The sequence below is a fragment of the Schistocerca cancellata genome, chromosome 1, assembly GCF_023864275.1.
Source record: "Schistocerca cancellata isolate TAMUIC-IGC-003103 chromosome 1, iqSchCanc2.1, whole genome shotgun sequence".
In the NCBI taxonomy this organism is placed as follows: domain Eukaryota; kingdom Metazoa; phylum Arthropoda; class Insecta; order Orthoptera; family Acrididae; genus Schistocerca; species Schistocerca cancellata.
In genome coordinates this window covers 515428216-515454671 of record NC_064626.1, presented here as the reverse complement: position 1 = coordinate 515454671, position 26456 = coordinate 515428216, and the positions used below count along the sequence as shown (strand labels likewise).

At 41.5% G+C, this 26456-nt stretch overlaps 1 long non-coding RNA gene across 1 annotated transcript in view; it reads left to right on the top strand.

The window, feature by feature from the left end:
• The window catches only part of LOC126161726 (uncharacterized), a 244996-nt gene extending 219125 nt beyond the window's left edge, over window positions 1-25871 (top strand). The window contains exons 2-3 of the long non-coding RNA XR_007534950.1: window positions 15579-15716; window positions 25306-25871. This is a non-coding gene — a long non-coding RNA (uncharacterized LOC126161726). The remainder of the gene's footprint in view (window positions 1-15578; window positions 15717-25305) is intronic.
• Window positions 25872-26456: the final 585 nt, after the last annotated feature.

Here is a 26456-nt window from a genome sequence, read left to right as displayed (position 1 = left end):
CAAAACACAAACAATTAAAATATTAACCTTGCCACCGAAGGTGCAACTTGATTTTAACTTCTAAGAAAAGTCTTACGGTGAAAGGGTGGCAACTTTATATACTAAAATGATCATTTAAATAAAAGCCCATGAAATGCAATCTTGTATAAAATTCTACAAGGTTGGACAAACAATAGTTAAGATGCTCTACAGTACACAGATACCGCCTCTCAAAATCATAAGCAGTAATATCAAAGATCCAAAGATCAAAACATATTTCAGGTATTAGGCCGTTACACTCCAAGCAATAAATTCGTTAACACACCAAATCCGACAAACATGACAGAGGCAGCTACTAACGTACTGTAGATTGATAGGGAGATTACCGAACAACCCGAACCGCGGGTTGCTCTAACCCGCCCCTACTCCACAAGGGAAATACGGACCACCCAATTTAGAAACAACCACCTTCCCGCGGGTGGGCGAACGGAGAAGAATGGTGGGACGACCCCAAAGCAAAACGGCTGGTGACCTCACCAAGAAAACAAGTAGAATTTAACAAGAGTAAATAAAACAACGTATCACCAATCACTTAACTTCTAATAAAGTGCGATTTCTCGAGAAGACCTGGCGCAGCACCGGCAAATCGTCTCTCCCGAACCGTCCGCTGCAAGCAGCTTCAACGGACGCAGGAAGGCGCGCCGATCTCCCGTCTCACGGCGTCGCAGTTCGCACCGGCCAGACTGATGTCGTGGTTTGGCTCCTGTTGCTCTCGTGTCGACCGCGAAGTCACTACCCCTCACTATACGCCGCGGCCCACTGGACTCACGTGGCGACCTCACATGCGCCGACGCTCAAGACGGACAAGTCATCTTGTGTCTCAGTGCGCGACCGACCAACCGATCGACCCAACCGCCAATGACCATTGCCTGAGCAAGCGCGAGCAGACTGGCGGCCTAACGCGCAGACTCAGATGCAGGAACTAAGCCCCGACCGGGCGACCACTCGCTGAGTTCTCTTACTGGCGGAGTGGAAAGACTCATTTTGCCGGCTTTAAAGGTTGGTCCGAACGACAGACATACACAAACTGCCTAACAAATGCGAACGAGAGACAGACTAGCAAGCTGGGGACGAGAGACTGGCCCAGACTGACCGACTGGCGAGCTCATAGCGCCCCTTAAATGCACGTAAACAGGCAACCTTTCCCCTTTCCCACCAGAGAGAGACACCAAAGCTGCGATTGCCACAGCGGCGCCATCGCCACAAAAGGAGGGCGACTGCTTCACACTACGCGCTGCGGCGCGCTCTTCAAAACAGTCTTGTCCTAATTTCATAGTATACTGCGTACAGGTTGAGAGCGTAATGTAGATAATGATTAACAGCGCTATACTCAGGAACTGAATACTAGTACTCGCTTCGATGGTACTAAAACTAAAATTGTGATTGAGATGTTGTGGTCTTAAGTCTGAAGACTGGTTCATGCAGCACTCCACTCTGCTTTGCCCTGTACAAGTCTCTTGATCTCCGAATAAATACTGCAACCTACATCCATTTCTTTCTGCTGATTGTATTCATCCCTTGATCTCCCCCTACAATTTTCTACCCGTCGGATTCCCCTCCAATACTTCATTTATCATACCCTGATGTCTCAGAGTGTGTTTTATCAATCGTTCCCTACTTTTAGTCGAGTTATGCCACAAATTTCTTTTCTCGCCAATTGTCTTCAGTATTTCCTAATTAGTTACGCGATGTACCCATCTAATCTTCAGCATTCTTCTGTGCACCACATTCAAAAGCTTCTTGTCTGAACTGCTTGTCACCCATGTTGCATTTCCGTACAGGGTACACTCCAGACAAAATCTTTCATGAAAGGCTTCCTAGAGCTTAAATTTATATTCGATGTTAACAAACTTCTCTTCTTCGAAAACGCTTTTTTTGCCAATGCCGATCTTCGTTTTATATCTTCTCTATTTCGGTCGCCTTCAATTATTTTGTTGCACAACTAGTAAAACACATAGCTACCCTTCGTGCCTCATTTCCTAACCCATTTCCCTTAGCATCACCTGATTTAATTCGACTAGATTCCATTACCCATGTTTAGCTTCCGTTGAGGTTCAAAAATGGCTCTGAGCACTATGGGACTTAACATCTGAGATCATCAGTCCCCTAGAACTTAGAACTACTTAAACCTAACTAACTAACCTAAGGACATCACACACACCCATGCCCGAGGCAGGATTCGAACCTGCGACCGTTGCGGTCGCGCGGTTCCAGACTGAAGCGCCTAGAACCGCTCGGCCATTCTGGCCGGCTCGTTGAGGTTCATCTTATACCCTCGTTCCAGTGCCCATTTCGCTCAACAGCTCTTCCAAGTCTTTTGCTGTCTCTGGCAGAATTACAATGACACCGGCAAACATCAAAGCTTTTATTTCTTCTCCCCGAACTTTAATTCCTACTCCAAATTTTTCTTTGGTTTTCTTTACTGCTTCCTCAGGATACAGATTGAATAACATTGGGGATAGGCTAGAACCCTGTTTCAATCCCTTCTCAAGCACTGTCACCCTTCATGCCCTGCTACTCTGCCGTCTGGTTTCTGTACAAGTAGAACAAAAGCTTTCGCTCCCTATATTTTACTCTTGCTACCTTCAGAATTTCAAAGAGTGCGTTTCATTCAACATCATCAAGTCTAAGTGTACAAATCATATATACTTAGGTTACCGAGTTTTAATCGATCTTCTAAGGCAAGTAGTTGCTCAGTATTGCCACTGCGGGATCCAAATTGATCTTATCCTAGGTCGATTTCTATCAGTTTTTCCATTCCTCTCGTATCAGTAAATTAAATGATATGCGCTTGTGGCATTATTGGCCGGGAGTCCCATCTGGGAGTCGTATCAGTATTTTGCATCCATGATTTATTAAAATGATGGTTCGGTAATATTCACAGCCGGCAGCTCTTGCTTTCTTTGGAATTGGAATTATTACATCCTTGTTGAAGACTGAAAGATTTTCCTCTGTTTCGCGCAACTTGCACACTGGGGGAATAGTTCTGTCATAGCTAGCTCTCCCAAGGATATCAATAGTTCTGAGGAAATGTCGTCTGCTCCAGGGGCCTTGTTTCCATTTAGATCCTTCATCGTTCTGTCGAAATCTTCTCACAGTATCATATCTCCCATCTTATCTTCATCTAAATCCTCTTCACTTTTTTATAATATTGTCTTCGGGTTCATTTCCCTTGTATAGTCCCTCTATATATTCCTTCCACCTTGCCACTTTTTGTGTAATACTGGTTCTCCATCTGAGAGCTTGATATTCATACAGTTGTATCTATTTTCTCTAAACGCCTCTTTAATTCTTCTGTAAGTGGTATCCCCTAGTTATACACGCTTCTATAGACTTGTATTTGTCCGCTAGCCATTCCTGGTTAACAATTTTTTGCACTTTTTGTCGGTCTGTCGTACGGAAGAATCACAGTTCTGCAGTTTATTAACACAACACTGATACAAATAATTCCGTCACCAAGCGCCGAGTGATAGGAGACTATGAAAATAATATAAGTTGATGGTGGTTATACCAATGTCCAGGGAGTAGAAGTGGAATGTGGAATTCCGGCGGGAATCCCAAGTCCGTTTACATACTAAGCCTAGTGTACGTTTGAAATCCAAGTTCCAGTATCGCAAGCATATTCTAAGTCAGAGCACAACCAAATCAACATCGAGCAGCAGGTACATCAATGCAAGAGACGAAACGGTCACCCGCAGCGGACTTCCGAGTTGCGCAGTAGAATACAGCGCTATGAGAACTGGCCTGTAGACGTCGGTGGCAGCGTTAAATAAGGCATCTTAGTTAATGGAGAGGGTGGCTGTGGTCGCTGTACATTCTGGGCGGCCAGTCGCTCTGTGTTCTGGGTGGCCAATCGCCGTGGGTTGAAGCACGCGCGCGCGAGAGCGGCCTGCGATGCTAGCAGCGGGCTGCGCATGGAGAAGTGCCATCAAACGATGCGTTTCTCTGCCGCTTGTAATGGAGCGCACCGCTGCTCGTGTGGAGATTTGATAGTGGTGGATACCACACAGTGTCGTTTTAAAGTCGTTTATTTTACCTTTCGCTTGCTTCATTTGCGATATTTTTTTTATTTTTTACTTTCATCAATCGGATTCAATATCTCCTGTGACGCGTAAAGTTTTCTACTGGGCCTTGTCTTTCTGTCTATTTGATCTTCTGCTGTCTTTACTTTTCAGCTCTCGAAGTGTCCGCCCCGATAGCTGAGTGGAGCCGGCACGGTAGCTCAGTGTGTTCGGTCAGAGGGATAGCTGACCTCTGTAATAAAAAAAAAAAAAAAAAACTTAGTTAATGGATCAACGACTAACTTAAACGGGTGTCTTAACGACGTCCGCCCGGAGCATATGCAACGAACGAAAACGAACAAAATGAAATTTTAAAAAAAGTCGTCAGCGAAACGGAATGCATGCTAAGCGGCCCTGGAACGATTCCCGGCTGGGTCGGAGATTTTCTCCGCTCAGTCAGGGACTGGGTGTTGTGTTGTCTTTATCATCATCATCATTATCTCATCTCCATTGACGCGCAAGTCGCCGAAGTGGCGTCAACTCTAAAGGCTTTCACCAGGCGACCGGTCTACCCGACGGCAGGCTCTAGGAACAATACATTTCATTTCATTACAGCTCTCAAAGCTACCCCAACCGTCTTCGGCTGTATTCCCTTCCCCCCAACAGTTAGCCTACCCAATGCTGCGTCTGAAACTTCCCTCCTGATTCCTTCAGCTTATCCAGGTCCCATCTCCACAATTTCCCTACCTTTTTGATATTTCTTCAGTTTTTGTCTACAGCTCGTAACAAATAGATTATAGTCAGAGCTCGCGTCTACCCCTGGAAATCTCTCTCTTACAGTTTAAAATCTGGTTCCGCATTCTGAAACCTTCCAGTGTCTCCAAACCTCTTCCACGTATACAGACTTCTATCATGGTTCTTAAAACAAGTTTTCGCGATGACTTAATTATTCTTTGTGCAAATTTCCGCAGGGTGGCTTCCATTTTCATTCCTTACGCCTAGTCCATATCCTCCTACTATTTTTCCTTCTCTTCCTTTTTCTACCGTCGAATTCGATCCCCTCATAAGGATTAAATTTTCGTTTCCCGCAACTGTCTGAATAATTTCTTTTACCTGATCAAACATTCTTTCAATCTCTTCATCTGCAGAGCTAGCTGACATAGACACTTGTACTGCTATGATGTGTGTGGGCTTTTGTGTCTACCTTTGCTGCGGTAATGCATTCACAGCGCTGTTCGCAGTAGCTTACCCTTAGAACTACTTCTGCATTAATCCTATTTGATTGTGTATACATAACCCTGTACTCACCCGAAACGAAGTCCTGTTCACACTGTAACTTCAACCTATCCACTTCCCTCTTTAAATTCACCAATCTACCTATCCGATTAACGGATCTGGCATTCCATGCTCAAACCTGTAGAGCTAGTTTTGTTTTTCATAATTACGACATCCTCCTGAGAAGTCCCCACCCGGAGATGCTAGTGGGGGACTATTTTATATCCGGAATATTTTGCCAAAGAGGCTGCGATTGTCATTTAACCTTACATTATAGCTGCATGCCCTCGGAAAAGTAACGGCTATGATTTCAGCCGTACACAGCATCAGCTAGGACATGTTTGCTGATGCTAGACTGCCAGATTTGCCATTCATCCGGACTGTTGCCCCGGCAGCTACTGAAAAGGCTTTTGCCCACGTTCAAGACAAATTTGCTTATATTGCCTCTCGACATATACCCCCCCGTTGTGGTGCACCCACGGTGCTTTATGCCTCGCTGAGGCGCACAAGCCACCGTATCTGGGCAAGGGTCATGTCCATGGTGGGAATTGTAATCATAAAGAAAAAGCCAATGCTGCGCTCGTAAAATTACCAAATTAGTAGACAAAGTGCTGACGACGCTGCATTGGTAAATAGTAGGAACGAAGTTCGACATCCCATCCAGTCTCCACGGACTAGTTTTTCTGTGTATTCCTAAAACAGTCACAGAGGAGGTGTCTTCATTCATTGGGACATGTGAATTCACAGAGCAACGACGTTCGAGTTTTGTAAATCATAATGTAACTAACGATGATCTTCAAAACACCAGTGTCCATATTTCTGAGAATTAGTGTGCCCGATAAACGCAGCTATTCTTGATAGAAGGAAAAGATAATTTAACGATCCACCTCTCCTTCATGCACGGACTTCAATAGTCAGTTGCAGTACTGACGTCTAGCAACAATTTCGGAACTGGTCAGTCGACGCACGACACTTACTTTGTAAGGTTTCAGTTTTCCTTCACTAGCTCCCTGCCGGAGCCAAACACAGCGGTAGAGTCGTACCGGAAACACCTTAAATTCCGAAATAATTTAATTTGCCTTAATTCATTTTCCATACCTTTATTTGTTTTCTTCCTCATGAGTTGTACGGAAGTCGTTAATAAACGACCAATAGTTTCTAGCCATATCTATACGATACATGAAATGTATTCGCTGTTGCGAGTAGGAACAAGCATCAGCTATGTAAGGGAATGACGACAATGAAAATTTGTACCGGACCGGGACTCGAACCCGGATTTCCCTCTTTACGCGTGTTGTCGTCTTAACAGCTATGACCATTCGTGCACGTCTCACAGGCACACCCAAATTTCCATGTCGTCGTTCCTGCGTCATAATTTGTACTTGTTCACGCGTTATGTAATTCACGTACAGAAGAGGACATTTGATTTGAAAATCGCTACCCATTATTGGCGGATAAATACGACATTGCAGTGCCTTTGTTGTTAAGAAGAACGATGCACTGTTCCTTAGGAGATGCATGCATATCCAAAGAAATATTTGATCGTTCTTATTAACAAAACAGCTACTGCAATATCGTGTATATGTATACGAATTACAGAGAGAAAAATATCACTTTAGCTGTTACAAATGGAGCCATAGTAAATTCTGCTACTAGTTTTGGGGATCTCAAAGTGAAAAATACAACCGCGTTTCCCTCTTCCAAACCCCATAAATACTTTCGAAGAAATTACAATATTTTGAACTTAAAATTTATCTGTTTTGAGTACGAAGCCGCTGACTGCCTTACGCGGAAGTTATCATTAGGAATTGTCGCATCCGGCTCCAGACTGAGACAGCTAAGTACGAATTCGGAATAGCTGAGAGGGTGTAATTTAAAACTGGTACTCATCGTAGTGGGCTACGTGGAATTGGATCGATAGGACTGGAAGGCAAAGGAGGGGGAATCCAAGGATGATTCCTCACTGAACTACTGTAACGAATCTTGTCTTGTTTCTGCCAAACCCGTTAAAGAGAGGTGAACGTCAGAAATTGGTTGGGCTTGTGAAGCAGGTTGTTCTGACGTCAAATCAGAACGGAGCGACAGAATTCTATGTATCTTCAGCAATCTCACTGGTCAATCTGCTGGTAGTGGGGCTGTAAAACTACTGTAGGCTACCGAATGTAAGCATAGACTACTGCGGTTTTCCTAGTGGCTTTGGTCAGTGAAGGTCGTACCCATATTACCTGTTCGTTAGGTGCGTTGCATACCTGTCGGCCGTTACCTCATAACGATCGCTTTCCTTACTATGCGATCAGTGTCTCACTAGATTCCCCTAAAAAACGGAACAGGTGAACAGTTTAGAAACTGAGTAAGGATATATAAAGGGCCACGTAACTTAAGAAACATTTTTGTTCTTCATAGCTATACTCATGTCTGTTATTTATAAATAAACAGCTTTTTTAGCAAAACTGGAACTGTCAATGTTTAATTCAGGTTTTATTCGAAAATATTTTATTTGTAACTAGAAGCACAAAAAAATTAAGAAAACAATACAGATTTAGCGTATAGCGCTAGAAAACGCAACAAAAAGGTAAAACAAAAAACTTCAAAACAAAAAATATCCAACATCACTTCAGTACATCGTCGAAATTATACGATCATGTTTCTGTTACTCGTAAACAACTTTTACATTCATCAATAATAACAGAAAACTCTTGGCTTTGGTCATGACGAAGAACGCTCTATTGAGTACAAAATAACAATAATAATTTTATACGTATAACTTTCTCATATTTGTACATGTTAACTGTACATTCATCAAAAGTAACTGCTTTGGTTACGTGAAAGCGCAGAAGTTGTGTGAGCAACTAATTTTTGTTAGTTACAACATGCAATTTATATTCTCTAAGGCTATAAAATAGACAATGGAGTAATACAGAATGATGCGCGACTCTAATTATGAGCAAAACAACCAACCAATCAAAAAAAAGAGAAGTTGTCAGCTCCCAGTTTATGTTTCTTCCCTTACCACTGCTACCAATGCTACCGATAACCGTACCATTTACTACTCATTTACGAAGTGTACCAAAACTAGCTTACCACGGACGAAATCTCTTTCCGCTCAAAATGCTAACAACATTGTGCTGATTTATTCCATAGACAAATGTAATGTCCTTGGAGCTAATATGTGAATCACGAGTAACAGCTGCTACATCTGTTTCATAGCTCCGCTCTTCACAGGCTTGCGCGTTGTACACCACGTTCATTTCCAGTGACCTTCCAATAAAAATTTCTTGCGCGTCTGCTGAATTTTCATTCTTGTTGGACACAGCCAATGAAGATTCCTTTGGGCTTTCAAGTTAAGGTTTCTCTTAGCGTTCTTTCTTCTTTCTGCATTCTTCGTAAAGGAGTACAACATTTCTTACTAATTACACGGTGCACAGAGGCCTTTCAGCAGTCATTCTTCCTTCTCTCCCTGTTCGAATGGAACGAGACGTAGCCTTAATATTCGGATGGCTTAATAGGAAATAGCCACTGCTGTACACTTCGTAGTGGTTTGTAGTGTATAGATGTAGACACGTAATTTCTATTGGTTCTGATTTCACTGGCAGTGCCACTTCCAACAGAATAATTAGACACAAAAGTTCATCTTGTGAAATCTAATCCTTCTGTTGAGGGTGTTGACGAAACGGATTCAGAAGCAAATATTTGTTTGCTAATATCGAGGTTTCAGAGATTCAGCCCACTTAAATTCGATAATGTGGTGATTTTCAGTTTCGTTGAGAAAGCATGAAAGATATGTAGTAGCTGCTATTGTAAAATGCACAATTGTGGTAGCCGTTACAGAAAAGATCGAAATGGAGATCAGTGTCCTGCTGTTGTTCTTTAAAACTATACGTGATTTTTAGGGATCCGTGACCTAATTGGTAAAAACGCAATCCTTATAGAATCGCTTTAGTTGTCTGTCTGCCCGACTGTTTGTTAAAAGCCCTTTTGCTCAGGATCGAGTAGACGAATCAAGTTGAAATGTGCTGCAGATACCGAAGTCCGTGGTCCATTAGCGGTGAAAAAAATTGAAGCCTCTTTTAAGTCACAGCAGTCGAAAGATACGGCCACTTATGTCACATATTTTACTACTCGTAAACTCACTCACTAGGTTACTTCCCCTTGGTCTAAATCATGAAATTCAGCAAAAAGGAAAATTTCCCAGTGCAGCCAAACGAAAAAAAAAATCCGAAAACTGTTAATTTTTAATTATATCATATGAAAAAAATATTTCTTTTGTCATTTGTTATTCGACGTCAAACCCGAAAAAGACAAACATCAGGCAAAGGATGACTTTATTGCTCATATAACGCGTTTGGGAGTTTATCCATCATCAGACATCCAGGAGCGATTACTTCACGTAGGTATTGTGTTTCAGGTTGTTTGATGTTTCACATACAGTATGAAACGTCATATCTGCCAGCAATAATCGGTCATGGACAACTGACGGTGGATAAATTCCGAAATGAGTCATACGAGCAATAAACTCATTCCTTGCCTGATGTCTGACTTTTACCGTTGCGGCTCAGTAAGCCTGACGGGCGACCTATTGATTTTTATTGTAATAATGGTCGCCTCCTACATAACTTTATGTCATGTTTGTGTTATTGAAATTAAAACATTCTCAAAAGTCTTGGAAGCCCTGCGACCAATATCTTGCCAGTATCAGTGTCGATAACAGGCGAAAATGGTCGACATTCTCGATTTCAAAAATGGATGAACTGTCTGTATATATAATTACGTTTGTACGATATCCCGAGTCCGCGAGTCTTAGTCGCACCTCGACAATTTTTTTTGTAAAAAAGGGACAATATGTAACTTTAATTTTTTCTCGCCTTGCTTATAATCGTGACACTTAGTTACTTCACTGTTTCAGTCTTCAGGGAAGAGTAGTCGTCTAAGCTCGAGTATTGTTCTGGAACGTGGTTTTAAACTGTCACGAATTTCTGATTCGTGTTGGCTTAAATGGAGTCGTAGAATACAAATAAAAAATAAAAGCAAGTACGTTGTTCTCACTTAATGTAAAAAATAATTTAAATATCAGTAGGTATAACTCTTTAAGCTACGTGTGCTTATGCTAGAATTATTTTCTTTCGCTTTTAAGTTTTCTAAGAGGTAAGGATTTCGTCAGTGATGGAGGTTTTTAGTTATGTTTTAAGCATGTGACTCTATATCCGTCGGCTGATACTGCGCCCTTTACTTCTGCCTGACGGGCTTACCAGTATTTTCCGCCTGCGCTATCATCGTTGTTTTTACTGATAACTATGAGAGCTATTTACATCGGCGTTTCACGATACAAAAATAATAGTAAGGCCTACGCATTGCATCGTGTCTTACGTAAAACAGCTTGCTTTTGGCAACTGGAACTTGACGGTCTTTCCGCATACACGTTGCGAGCCTTAAATTTGAATAATTTTAAATGTCATGAGCAGGGATGCTCAGAGATATCACACGCAGGCGCATCCAAAAGCAAGCGTTCAACACAAACTTTACACTAAGTGAACACATAAAATTAAAAACAGAAGCGGACAATGAAACTAAGCCCCTGTTGTCTGCTAGTCTGGTTAAGGTAATTACAAATTCTCCACTCAGAATATTGAGTACATCGTATCATATTGCATCGTTCCAGACGTCGCTTGTGGAATAATATTCTGCACTAAAACATGATTTTTTAAAAAGAGTTTTCTTTGTGAAACTTGTGTCGTAAGAACAATATGCTCCCATCAAGCACATTTATATTGTAGTGAGCTCATCACAGAATTAAGAACTTATTTAGAGCTTCATGGTATATACATATAGTCTTCTGAGAAAATAATTCTAAATATTCTTTCGTATTTTAATGTGATAACGTCCTCCATAATGAGAGGTAAAAAAATCTTTATCACAGTTAAATTTGGCTACAAAATGAAAGAATTTTACCGTGACTGATATTTTGGATCACTTGCCTAATCCTAAAAAAAAGCTGGACAGGTAGCAAGGTTAAGTTTGAAACTAAATTAAAAATTGCACTTCTTGACAACACTGTCTGTTCCGAACAACATTTTTTGTTTTTGCATTGTGTGTAGGAACCCTACCGTCAGCCTCTCAGAAGTTGTCCGTAGATGTTTGCTGATAGATTCAGTGTCAGAAATCAATTGTCTCCAGTCACTCTTACTCTTCAACTGCACTTCCCGAGTGTGTGAACAAAGGCGTCTGCTAAACAAGTTATCTCCTACTTCCCTGAAGACATGCTGTAGGTTTGTGTGGTTTCCATATTACCGAGTGTTGTCACGCCATGTTAGGTACTACCAACTATACGTCTGGGCAACAATCGGTTGACCGTGGTTGCCATGTTCCATGGTCATTAGGTCTGATTCCGATAGCCTTCCTCTTGTGGGATTAATTGAGGAACTTAGTTTACTGGACTTCAGGCTACATTCGAATGTTTCTGGCTGTCAGATTCTCGTAGCCTGGCCTGGAATAAAAGAGCATGTGTGACAATGGTCGGTTTTTGGCTGCGTTATGTAACATTATCGTCGACATTTTTGCACACTTTCAAGGAACCGTTCACCCAGTTACAGAACAAACATTGCACAATACTATAACACAGTGTTATTTTCTCGGAATCGTTGTATTACTCTCGCATTTTTTTTAATTTTTGGTTTATGTGCCATCACGCATGTTACTTCACTGGTGGTAATGTAAATTAGAAGTTGATTTCTTTATTTTTTATATCGACATTTGTCATTCACGGCCCCAGAAGCAGTATATGACTAACAGATCACCACCTAATTAAGTGGTAACGAGATGCTGGGGACAAAAACTACTTCAAACAGAAGCTCATCAGCATGTTTGCCATGTCCATGTTGTTAGATATAAGAGAATGATATTTTTATTGTGTATAATCCACTCTGTAAAATGATAGTCTGTTAATGTGGCTCTATTTGTAAATAATAAGACATATAGAAATGAGACAGTCATGACAAAACTCTACCATCTGGTGAGCAAGATGTATGAGACAGGCGAATTACCCTCAGACATCAAGACGAACATAATAATTCCAATCCCAAAGAAAGCAGGTGTTGACAGATGTGAAATTTACCAAACTAACAGTTTAATAAGTCACAGCTGCAAAATACTTACACGAATTCTTTACAGACGAATGGAAAAACTGGTAGAAGCCGACCTCAGGAAAGATCAGTTTGGATTCCGTAGAAATGTTGGAACGCGCGAGGCAATACTGACCTTACGACTTATCTTAGAAGAAAGATTAGAGAAAGGCAAACCTACGCTTCTAGCATTTGTAGACTTAGAGAAAGCTTTTGACAATGTTGACTGGAATACTCTCTTTCAAATTCTAAAGGTGGCAGGGATAAAATACAGGGAGCGAAAGGCTATTTACAATTTGTACAGAAACCAGATGGCAGTTATAAGAGTCGATGGGCATGAAAGGGAAGCAGTGGTTGGGAAGGGAGTGAGACAGGGTTGTAGCCTCTTCCCGATGCTATTCAATCTGTATATTGAGCAAGCAGTAAAGGAAACGAAAGAAAAATTCGGAGTAGGTATTAAAATCCATTGAGAAGAAATAAAAACTTTGAGGTTCGCCGATGACATTGTAATTCTGTCAGAGACAGCAAAGGACTTGGAAGAGCAGTTGAACGGAATGGACAGTGTATTGAAAGGATGATATAAGGTGAACATCAACAAAAGCAAAACGAGGATCGTGGAATGTAGTCGAATTAAGTCGGGTGATGCTGAGGGAATTAGATTAGGAAATGAGACACTTAAAGTAGTAAAAGAGTTTTGCTATTTGGGGAGCAAAATAACTGATGATGGTCGAAGTAGAGAGGATATAAAATGTAGTCTGGCAATGGCAAGGAAAGCGTTTCTGAAGAAGAGAAATTTGTTAACATCGAGTATAGATTTAAGTGTCAGGAAGTCGTTTCTGAAAGTATTTGTATGGAGTGTAGCCATGTATGGAAGTGAAACATGGACGATAAATAGTTTGGACAAGAAGAGAATAGAAGCTTTCGAAATGTGGTGCTACAGAAGAATGCTGAAGATTAGATGGGTAGATCACATAATTAATGAGGATGTATTGAATAGAATAGGGGAGAAGAGGAGTTTGTGGCACAACTTGACAAGAAGAAGGGACCGGTTCGTAGGGTATGTTCTGAGGCATCAAGGGATCACAAATTTATCATTGGAGGCCAGCGTGGAGGGTAAAAATCGTAGAGGGAGACCAAGAGATGAATACACTAAGCAGATTCAGAAGGATGTAGGTTGCAGTAAGTACTGGGAGATGAAGAAGCTTGGACAGGATAGAGTAGCATGGAGAGCTGCATCCAACCCGTCTCAGGACTGAAGACCACAACAACAACAACATAGAAATGAAGTTCTAGTTAGCACTTCGAAAAAACAAAATTCCGTACTTAATTATTTTTTCTTTCCTTGACAAATAATCCTCTTACAGCAGCATGTGAACCTATATCTATAGGAAGACGACCGGTTTCGTGATATGAAATCGCATCATCAGGTGTACATCTGAATAAGACACAAAATATGCAGCGACCAATATGATTGAAAAACTGACACGAACCCCAATAATAAAAGCCATATGACAACCAATACTGAATACTCACACGTTGTTCAGATATTATATCTGTAGAATGGGAAGAAGGGGGACTTAGGCTCCTCTAGAGAAAATGCTGCTACCATCAACAATCAAGTCGTCAACTTACAATGAAAAGGAAAGGAAATAAGAGACAGACCAAGTTAGTAACGTGGATAGCCCGACGGCTTAAAAACTGCAATCAGGTCGGGAAGCGGCATCCTCCTTCCCCCCTCCCCCCCCCCATAGGACCACACTGCTAGGCACCGCATACCCACGTGCCTCAGCACCCCCCGCTATAAAACACGTGAGTGTGCGGTGACTAGCAGTGCGGCCCCAATCGGTGGGGGGGGGGGGGGGGGGGGAGGGAGGCCGCTTCAGGATATGATTACAGTTTTTAAGTCGTCGTGCTTCGTGCTATCCACGCTACTAACTTGGTCTGTCTCTTATTTCCTTCCCTTTTCATTGTAAGTTGACGACCTGCTTGTTGAGGGTAGCAGCATTTTCTCTAGAGGAGGTTGAATCCCCCTTCTTCCCATCCTACAAATTTAATAACTGAAGGACGTGTGAGTATTCCATATTGGCTGTCGTGTTGCTTTTGTTATTAAGGTTCTTGTTAGTTTTTGTATGATAATGTTGACTGCATATTTTGTATCTTGTTCGGATGCACACCCGATGTGATTTCATATCACGAAATCGGTCGTGTTCCTATAAATACAGGTTCATTTACAGCTGTAAGAGGATTGATTGTCAAATATGGATTACTTTAGCTGTGATTGCCTACAGCATAGCACTACTTGTAATTTTTTGTCTTTGGCTGCAGTTGCCGTATACAATTGAAATCTCCATACCACAGTACCGTAGCATACCGATAGAGCAATAAGGCAACGTCGCGCAGCTCATCTCCACTTTAACAACAGAGTACGCCGTTTTGTTCTGTCTCGTCTAGAGGTATGGTACGGCACTGTGGTCCGGAGATTTCCATTGTGTACCACGACTGCAGACTTGGTTCAAACGGCTCTGAGCACTATGGGACTTAACATCTGAGGTCATCAGTCGCCTAGAACATAGAACTACTTAAACCTAACAAACCTAAGGACATCACACACATCCATGCCCGAGGCAGAATTCGAACCTGCGACCGTAGCAGTCTCGCGGTACCGGACTGAAGCGCCTAGAACCGCACGGCCACCGCCGCCGGCCAACTGCAGACTTGAACCTGCAGCCAAAGAAAAACTTAATGAGAAACTTTATTTTTTCGATACGACGATTAAAAATTTATGGTTACCCTAGTGTATATTTAATGTATCTGTTTTCTTGCATAATCGCCAAACATATATATTATTAATAACATATTTACTCTTGTGATTTTTGTTTTTGCTTCCTAAGCAAGGTCAAGGCTCCTTCCCTCTCCCGCCCAAGTCCAATTCGTTACGACTCTAACGATTATGATGTTGACTTGAGTATAAAATAACCTTCATACTGCCGTTCTTGAGGTCTTTCCTTCCCTGTTGCCTCAAAATGGTGGTATCAAGAAATTTTGTGTCCAGCCAAGACGGCTGACCACGTACAAGCAACATTATGAAGCTCTGCGCTGCAGAGTGCGAGTACGTCGCTTGCTCATGCTGTTAACTGCTTGTTTGCAGGTAACGAGGTGGAAGCGTGTCCCAAGAGGTGTCCTCCAGACCAGCCGACAGTATGCGCCGCAGGACCACGCAACAAGTTCCGCAAGACCTTCCCCAGCGCCTGCCACGTCATCATCTACAACTGCGTTTACAAAAGGCGTAAGTAGCATCGCCGCGGGCTGCGCTGGAGATTATCATACTAAAATGACACACTACAGCCAATGTCTTCAGTTTTATCGGCGGGTTTTTCGACATAGAAATATACCCCCACACTAAGAAAAGGGAAATGTATGAGTGAGGTTTCTGTAAATTTTAGGTAGCTATTTGATCATGCAGATATCATTTAAAAGTAAAACCCGTGAGTAGTGCGCAAGTTGACTTCATGAAACGGAACACGGGCATTTTTCCGGGCACTCTTCCGGAACACTCCTCCCATGACGTGCTGCAACCGCAAGACACACATTTTATTATTACGCGTAGGAACAAATTCACAATGAATCACTTAGAAGAAACAGAAAAATCAGCGTTATTCGAAGTAATACAACAACCACTCATTTTCTATTTACGTACTATTATCTACACTGTCCAATCACATTATTGTGACCACCGCAAAAACCTGGACATTGTCCCTAAGGATAGATACGTTGTTGTTGTTGTTGTGAACTGGGCCTCCCAAACGCACCCTCCTCCAGCCCCGACCCTTCCGACGATTGTTGTAGGGTGTATGACGCAGTAGACGCCAACGACCATCACACTGATGGAGCATAAAATGGGATTCATCTGAAAAGGCCACCGGTCGCAACTCAGCGGACGTCCAGCTGAGGTATTGGCGTGCAAATTCGAGCCTTCGTCACCGAAGAACAGCAGTCAACTTGGATGCACGAACCAGGCGCCTGCCGGCCGCGGTGGTCTAGCGGTTCTAGGCGCTCAGTCCGGAACCGCGGGACTGCTACGGTCGCAGGTTCGAATCCTGCATCGGGCATGGATGTGTGTGATGTCCTTAGGTTAGTTAGGTTTAATTAGTTCTAAGTTCTAGGCGACTGATGACCTCAGAAGTTAAGTCGCATAGTGCTCAGAGCCATTTAAACCATTTGAACCAGGCGCCTGCTGCATAGGAACAGACGCAGCAGTGTTCGCTGGACGGTCGTTGAGGAGACTCTCTTGTTAGCCTCTTTGTTCATCTGGGCGGTCAGTTGCTCAACAGATGCCTATCTCCGTAGCCATCGTACGCCTCTGTCACTTATGGCCCGTCGTGCGCCACAGTTGTCTCGGCGCCGGTTACGGATAGCGCCATTTTGCCGTGCAGGGTGTACTTTAACCAGGGCCGCACGCCACCAGTTTAAAAACTTCGCCGTTTCGAAATTGCTTTCATTCTTGGCCCAAAATCCGTTGATCATGTCCTTTCGTAAATCGTTCCATTTCGCACTGCAGCAACGACTGCACCCTTTCCGCGTTTCCACCCCCTCCCCTCTCCAACATGCTTTATAAAGGGTGTGAATTTTAAGCTGACAAACCAAAACAACTCGAAAAATAACCTTCACACAAAAAGATGTGTAGAATCCATAGTTGATTATTTTAGAGGGGAACATCTGCTGGTGCTAAAATTAGCCCGCCACCCCAGCCCCCTGGGGGTGCGGCGGGAAACAACTTAAAAATTTCAAATGGGAACCCCCATTTTTATTGCAGAATCAGATTCTACATAAGAAACTACGTACATATTGTCTTAAACATTTGTTTTGATTCTTGGTAGTTGGCGTTGAAATTTAAGAAATCCCATGCTCTCATTTTTGCGTGTATAATGGTTATGGATAAATAAAAAAACCTATTTACTTCGTAAATTTTGATTTACTAAAACTAAAACTCTCCCTCTCTCTCCATAGGGTGGTGTTTGAGAGAGAGAAATTAGAGTTTTACAAATGTTGACCGAATCTGCGGACAAAATTAATATGTGGGTCAACATTTGTAAAACTCTAATTCCTCTCTCTCAAATCCCATACTATGGGGAGAGAAGGTGAGTTTTAGCTTTAGTGAATCAAAATTTACTATGTAAACAAGTATTTTTTATTTATCCGTAATCGTTTTCCACGCAAAAATGAGAACATGGACTTCCTTGAATTACAGCGCCAACTACCAAGAATCAAAACAAATATTCAAGACAATATGTATGTATTTTTATGTAGAACCTGATAATGGAATAAAATGGGGTTCCCATTTGAAATTTTTAAGTTGCCTCACACCCCACTCCGAGGGGCGGGCTAATTTTAGCACCAGCAGATGTCCCCCTCGAAAATAATCAACATTGGATTCTACACATTTTTCCGTGTGAAGCTTATTTTTTTGGGTTATTCTGGTTTGTCAACTTAAAATTTACACCCTGTCTACCCACCCTGTATACCCACCACTGCTATTGCTGCCACCTGCTGACTGCGAGTGGTTGATGTTGAATATAGGGGGTGGTCACGTTAATGTGATTGGGCCATGTATAATTCCGTAGCTCAACTATTATCATGTGAACATCAACGACTCAGTGCATACTTCTTGCAAACACTTTTCCCATATAAGATATTGTTCCGTCCTGCAAGGATTTCTCTCGTTTTTGAAATGTAAATTCAGTTTAAAATTACATTTATTTTTGCTACTGTGCCAAATTTGTAAAGAAACAGTTCGCTCTCATGTTGATGGAAGTGGGAAAGTCTCAAATTCGTCTTCATTCATCGAGTTTTAAACCTGATGACAAACTTTTCTTTCCAAGAGATAGTTATACTATGACCCTTACCATTCAATTCGTAATATTTATAGATAAGTGTATACTCACAAACAAAACTCCATTCGCATCTGTCTGATAGCAGTACCCCTCCTTAGCTTCATCCTGTAAATTCAGATACGTACTTTCGAAAATTGTGTTTTCCCGTGGAACGAAATATGATTTCCTTTCGCACAGCCCTCGTCACAACCAATCGCTGCACAAGATTTAACCACTGTAATAAAATGAACAGTATTGTAGAAGTCGCCTGCAAATGGTTGCCGCCACTAGGCAGCTGAGCGAGATGTTGGTTTCAATATAGTGACGTCATGTGCGGTGTGTATCATCTCAAGTCTAAGACACTCATTGCATTACACCTGTTTCTGTCAAGAATGAGCAGCCAATCTTTGCACCTGGTGCTGATCACACTCAGTTTCGTGAAAGTTGTTACCAGAGTCTAGACTGTGGTTGTTGCCGTCTGACAGTTAAAGCAACATTAGCGCCCCTAGTAGCGAGAAAGCAGCCATAAGATTAATGTTTGGTTTTAACTATTTTTCTACTTAATTAACAATATAATAGCTATATTTTTGCCTGCCAGTCTTTAGTAAATTATTAAGAGACATGAATAACCGTGAAATAAATGTAAAACAGATTAATCCCACTGATTCAGTGTCATTAGTTGGAACTTATTCATGAAGAAATACTTTCGAATAAGTGAACTTGTGTAACTGCAGCTTACCGCTTTAAGGATGAGAAGCATATATTTCTTTTGTTGCCCGTTATTATTACTATAGGCACTTTTCTTGACACTAACAATTTTATATGCAGTCTAATGATTCCCAAATTCTTACAATTCAAGTTTCTTTCTAAAATGCGGATATTTTGTAATTGTAATTACTTCTGCATCAAAAGCGAAAGTGCTGTTGATTCTCGCCGCTTGTGACTGAGACGAAGCAACATTGTGGAATTGATTTCTTTTGCGTTGGGAAGGATTTGTTATTGATTTATACGTTTTATTGCCACATCTATATGGTTTTCCCTTCAGCTAGCGCTGTCGTGACTAATTTGGCACGTTAAATAATGTAGGTACTGCATTCCACACAAGTCTCCTACGTTCCATATTCATTGATTTGGGTGTAAGTGTAACGAGCAAAACTGAGCGTTGTTGGGTAGATATACGACGTCCCTCTGCAAGAAGTCAGGTCTTCTGGTATTTACTAACCTTTTTTTGTTCTTAAAGAAGTATGACATTCTTCAGCAAACATCTTGTATGTTACACGAGAATCGTAAATAAACGACCCTGTAACGTACCGTTTCATATTTCACAGAATCCTAAGGAAACTAAAGAAAGACCAATGTGGCGCAATTTTGTCGTTGTTGCCATTTTTATGGCATTACATACGCTCCTATTGTAAAATTACAAGTCAATATAAACGATACTATTCGCGTTCGTCGATGTCGTTTTCAGAAGTGTAACATCTTGTCCGCTTGGAGCGCTGCTGTCGCACTGTATAATAAAAATGAGCAGGATTGTCGTGACTATAATATGTATTTGGCTGTGGCGCTGATTTCTGCTAATATCTCTGAATAAGTTTCTAACTATGTCATCTTTCCTTACACAACGTGTTGTCTGCGAACAGCTTCATAAATCTTTTCCACCAGATTGTACACATTCACCTCACCACAACAAGCTTGAGGTCCATCGGGCACTAACTTCACTTATAGCGATGGCTCTGACTTAATAACATACTAAGCTCTGTTTGTTAGGAAGTCTTCAGTCAAGTCACGTTCCCGTAAAGAATTCCGCCTGTTCAATAGACGACGGTGCAGAACTGTACATAAGTCAAGAAACACAGCTGAAACCTGAACTCCGATATATACTTGCTTGTGGATATCATCGGATGTACAGATCAAGCTCGGTTTCACACAAACAATGCGTATGGAAATCATGTGCAACAACAATGTATCTCTTACCCTATTTACGTGAAACGTGTTAAGTTTATTTATGTTTATGGTCAACTGCCAGTCCCTGCACCAGTAACTGGTTCCCTGCAGGACTTGCTACATTTCGCTAGTCTTCTGGTCCCGCTAAAATCGACGTATTGAATTCTACCTGAAAGAAAGTCCTGAATCCAGTCTCAAAGCAACTGCTATATTCGGTAAGCTCCTATTGTGTCCATTGTGTGACAACACGAAACTGTTTGGAATGCCTTCAGAAAGTTAAGCAAGGTGGCATCGAACTGAGCGTCATTTTCTACGGCGCTCTGGATGCCATGGACGAAAAGAGCGAGCCCAGTTTCTCAAGATATCTGTTTCCACTTAACGACGGCAGAAAATCGTTCCAGAGTTCTACAACAGATTCACGTTCCTGTATTGCTCTGTAATTATATTTATGCGTGTGATTATTCTCCTTGGAAACTGTACTGACTTTTCTCTAATCGCTTGGTATCCTTTGTTACGCAAGAGAACTTTCGTCAGAAGGGGGAAAATTTTTTCTTTTGACGAAATGTATGACTTTTTCTTGTATGGGAAAGCCCATTTTGGTCATGGTAGATAATTATAGGAGGGCGTGCTGAAAAGTAATGACTCCGAATTTTTTCATCTGTTCTCAATATCGGTTACGTATTCCATGACAAGCATGTTACCCGGTCGACTTTCCGCTTCGCTGACGTAAGTTGCAATCCTCTGCCGCTAGAGGGTTCCGAATTGTAGCGTGTAAAATGGCGATGCGTAAAGGCGCGTTTACATCGAGCTGAGAACATGTTTTTGTTCGGAACATTGTGTGCAACTTGTTCCCTCAACATGTTGGCAACATTGTTCGTTGTTCGCATTCCCGTTTAAATGGCTCTGAGCACTATGGGACTTAACATCTATGGTCATCAGTCCCCTAGAACTTAGAACTACTTAAACTTAACTAACCTAAGGACATCACACTACACCCAGTCATCACGAGGCAGAGAAAATCCCTGACCCCGCCGGGAATCGAACCCGGGAACCCGAGCGCGGGAAGCGAGAACGCTACCGCACGACCACGAGCTGCGGACCGCATTCCCGTTTACACCAACAACCAACATTTCTACGTATTCGTGTAGTCTGCTGCGGTGAACTGATAGGTTACTTTGTGTATTCACATCAAGAGATACGCTATGTCAAGTGAAGAGGAAGAATTAATGACATTTGGTGCTGCATTAATAATACTTAACGAAATGAACAGACGAAGAAAACGACGTAGTCGTCGTTGGTGGACCAAAACATACTATTGAAGACGTGGCGCCGGCCGCGGTGGTCTAGCGGTTCTGGCGCTGCAGTCCGGAACCGCGGGACTGCTACGGTCGCAGGTTCGAATCCTGCCTCGGGCATGGGTGTGTGTCATGTCCTTAAGTTAGTTAGGTTTAAGTAGTTCTAAGTTCTAGGGGACTTATGACCTAAGATGTTGAGTCCCATAGTGCTCAGAGCCATTTGAAACATTTTTTTTTTTTTGAAGACGTGGCGGGAATGACATGCTTTGTGAGCTGAATTTGGAAGACGATTCTGGATTTCGTAACTTCACTAGGATATCACCATCAGATTTTGAAATGTTGTTGAATATTGTAGGACCAGTTGTTTCAAAGAAAGACACAAATTTCAGAAAAGCAATCCCTGTGAAAAAAGACTTGCTGTTACTCTTCGTTTTCTGGCATCAGGAGACTCCTATCAAAGCCAGCCATATCTCAAATAGTTCCATATCATCCAGGAAACGTAGGTATTTAAATCCAAACCACTTCGTTTCTTGAAGTGTGTCAGTACCACATCCACATTTTTTACTTTCCTCTATTTTTCGTATGTCTCGTCGGTACTGAGACAAGAGATTTAATTTTTTTATCCACGTCACTGCTGCTGGTGCAAAGCGCCGCAGCAACCTTTTGTAAAGAATCATGTTTGATTTTAGTATTTTTGTAACCTGCGCAACGTACATTCCACAGGCACTCCTCTGCCTCATAGAGCGATATCAATTGGAAAATTTTGTCTCGTGACCACTCCATTTCAAATAAAAATGAAGGGACATAAAATAAACGCACCATTACACTCCAGCAAAACAAACACCAAAGCACTCACTCAGAGCAAACGAACACTAGCGCTGCGTAGCGGAATTCAGTGGTAGCAGGCCACGAACAATGTTTCTTTGATCTCTACCGACGCAGCCGTGGAACACTGATTTTGTGTTGCGAACATGTTGAGAACATCGGTAGTCAATTACTAGCTACGAACAATGTTGCGAACAGTGTTGTGAACAATGTTGCGAACTCAATGTAAACGCGCCTTAACGTAACTATGTCGGTGCGTGAGAAACAGCGTGCTTTAATAGAATTTCTAACCGCAGAAGAGTTAGTCCACACCCTCTCCTTCAGCATGCCAATGCCAAAACACAAGAGCGCTGCGACATCTGCAACAATCCGACCCTTGGGTTCATTGCCATCGATTACCTTCCACACAATCTCGAGTTGGACCCATCTGACTTTCAACTTAAAAACACCATCGAAGACTACTTGACTTTAGTAATGATGAAACAGTGCAAGCAGAGGTGAGGTTTTGGCCCTGTCAACAAAGTCTGCAGTGATTGTACCAACAAACTGGTCTCTCGTTCAGAGAAATGTGTTGATCGCCAAGGTGACTATGTTCAAAAAGAAATATGCAGACGTGAAGAATAAATTTGTAGATTGTTAATAACGTTTGTTTCATTTTAAAATCTTTATGAAATTTCTATTAAAAATTAGGAGTCATTACTTTTCAGCACGCCCTCGTATTTTACCTGAGAGAATGTCTTATGATCCTCCTATAACCACTGGCACAGGACAACAGTTCTGTGGATTCATTCAGTAGCCTTTTCGTGGACGGGTGTAGTGCGTGCTCTTTTCCAATTACAGAGAATATTTCAAATGGCTCTGAGCACTATGGAACTTAACATCTGTGGTCATCAGTCCCCTAGAACTTAGAACTACTTAAACCTAACTAACCTAGGGACATCACACACATCCATGCCCGAGGCAGGATTCGAACCTGCGACCGTAGCGGTCACGCGGTTCCCGACTAAAGCGCCTAGAACCGCATGGCCACACCGGCCGGCCAGAGAATATTTCAATGCTCAAAAAACCTGTGGTAGATTATGGTTAAGACTGGGGCGAACTGACTTGCAAATTCTGTGTCGTCCTGTGTTCCCTTACGAGGCCTGACATACCACTGGGTAAGGACCTTGGGGGCTGAAACCGGCTGTGGTTTTTAAAATAAAGGAAAATGCAACTGATACTGGCATTTTATTCAAAATCACTATTACGGTTGCGGAACCTGTGTCAAGATGCTCCATATACTGTATAAAAAAATCGTTAATAACTACTTTGATACTAATTTTTGTGCACCTGATAGCTTATATTTTTATTGAGATAATTGAAAGCGTTATACAGAAATTATTACCGAAGGCTCCTTACTTCGCCCTTCTGTAGTTAAGTGTGTTTCTATAAACATCAGCCTATCGGTGACTTTATAATTCACTTTGTATCTGTTATGCAGTACCGGTAACCTTTGTTTTAAGTGTGTGATATTGTCTGCATACAAAGAGGGATATCTACCGACTATAAGTATTTCCTATAATTTATTTGACTATTCTCTTACCTCCTGTCTAAGAGGTTCAGTCTCCCTTTGATTGGCTGGGTAATTATTTCCATAACAAGTTATTTGCCCTCAGTATGCTGTATTCCGTTAACAGGCTCGGATAATGCCTTGCCATTCCAAGAAACAAGCTGCACTTCAAACATGGATACAGCTAAAGTCTGTAAGAATAATTTTCAAAAGGGACCAATGACAAACTCTGTACTTATAAATTTATCTCGTAGAGACAATTTTCAGTTGCTGTAGATGTTATGGCATGTGTAATACTATATACTTTCAAGAAATACTAAACTTAATGTGATGTGTATTAGTGTAGATATCAATTTTATGGAACAAAAAAAAAAAAAAAAAAAAAAGAATATTATGGGAAGATGTCTACATACGAGGGCTACTCAGAAGTAATGCATCACTTGTTTTTCTCAGCCGAAAACAATGTTATGAATGCGACACGTTACGAATGTACGATTTGAAGCCACCTGAGTGAAGGCGCGTAATTTCCGTCACTTCCGACAGATAGCATAGGTGCAGGACAGTTTCAAAATGCAGTCATTGAATTTCTTACTGCAAAGAGAGAAACTGTGGGGAATATTCATAAACGCTCGTGCAAAGTCTATGGAGCATCTGCTGTCGACAGAAGTACAGTTAGTCGCTGGGCACGGAGGGTGAGGTCTTCAGAAGGCGGTTCGACGGAGCTCAACGATTTGCGGCGGTCGGGAAGACCATCCACAGCTGTCACATTTGACTTGTGCAGCGAGCTGATGTCATTCGCGATGACAGATGCATTACGACTCGGTAGCTGGATGCAATTACTCGCACTCTTGGATATTCAAAAGTGTGTGTACCGACAGAGAATACATGCACCTGTTTTGCACTGGAGGAAGACCATAGAACAGGATGGAGATTACTTGGAAAAATAGGGTGTGTAGATAAAACACCATTCTTTCGTGTGTGTAATTCTCATTATGTTCAATACAGAATTATTGAAGAAAAAATGTGGTGCATTACTTTCTGGGCAACGCTGCACATTTGGCAGTATAGCAGAGAGTGGCTGCATTTAATTTCGTTTAAAAATCTCATTTGTTTAGCATGTTTGTATGTTGATGTCTTCTCTTCCATTTAACCTGCATTCCATCTGCTGTACATTTGATTTGATTAGGAGTTACCAGTAGTGTAAATGTGAGAAACCGTTCAGTTTGATATAGACTAACATTTTGCATATACTGTTGACAATACGATTTTCAGTTAATATTAACTTTTTGCTCTAATTAAGCAGATCAAAATTGCATCATGCATATCGAGACATCAATATTGATATTATTAGTAGTGCAAGAGATACTAAAATCTTCACTTTTGCTGTTTCAGGATTGCGACTAGTGAAACGAGGTCCCTGCTGAATGTAATAATATTGAGCAGAAGAATTCATCCATAACTGTCATTCAGTGCTGAAGCCATCATACATAACGACCATCAGTAAAGAAGCAATGTTAAACGGAAGAGAGGGCGAGAGGGAAAGGGCTGCTTGTTTACGGCCGAGAGAACTGACCTTGACAAGCAATGAATTTCATTCCTGATATCAAGATTCCACTCACTTCTCCAGATGAAAACTGCTTACTTGCTTTAAAGCGGAAGACTGATCGCTTCTACTTATTAAATTCTCACAGTTTCGTATGCACATTTCATTTAACATTGATTTTTTTAAATATTTATCGTATGTTAAGCTTTAAATTTTGGGGTTCCTTTTCAGCTCATAGCTATGGTCTAGAAAATAACTTATTTTGTTTAATGTGAACAACTATGTACGGGATCACTTAAATTAAGTGCGACATACTATGTTATTATTATTGTTATTATTACTATTATTATTATTTGTTGTGCTAGTACATTTAATCACATATCCTGTAATGCAAAAAATTGTTAATAAAACTCATTGAATCACAATGGCCCAATGTAAAAGTGTCCATTCACGAACTGTGCCCACATCTTTAACTCATGGAATTCATCAAGAATGCATAAAAATAAGCCTGTATGAGAGGATAATATGGGTACTTCTCTTTTTATGGTATTAATACGATAGTAAACTTGTATATAATGCAGTGAATAATAAGGTGGGAGTGAATAACGTAGTTAGAAAGTACACTTTAAGTACAGTCGGAAAAAATCTGGAAGATGTTACTGTAAACAACGTTACACTACTGAACAAAGTTTCCAATTCAGTTCTTCACAAATCACCAGCCGCCAGTTACCAACAAGTACTGAAGAAAAGTGATCGTTTCTCCCTATGTATATTTTCGCATTCGGAGGAGAAAGTTGCTGATTGGAATTTCTTGAGGAGATTCCGTAGCAACGAAATCGTCTTTCTTTTAATAATGTCCAGCCCGAATCCTGTGTCATTTCAGTGACACACACTCCCATATTTCGCGATAATACAAAACGTGCTGCCCTGCTTTGAACTTTTTCGATGTACTCCGTCAGTCCTATCTGGTAAGATCCCACACCGCGCTGCAGTACTCTAA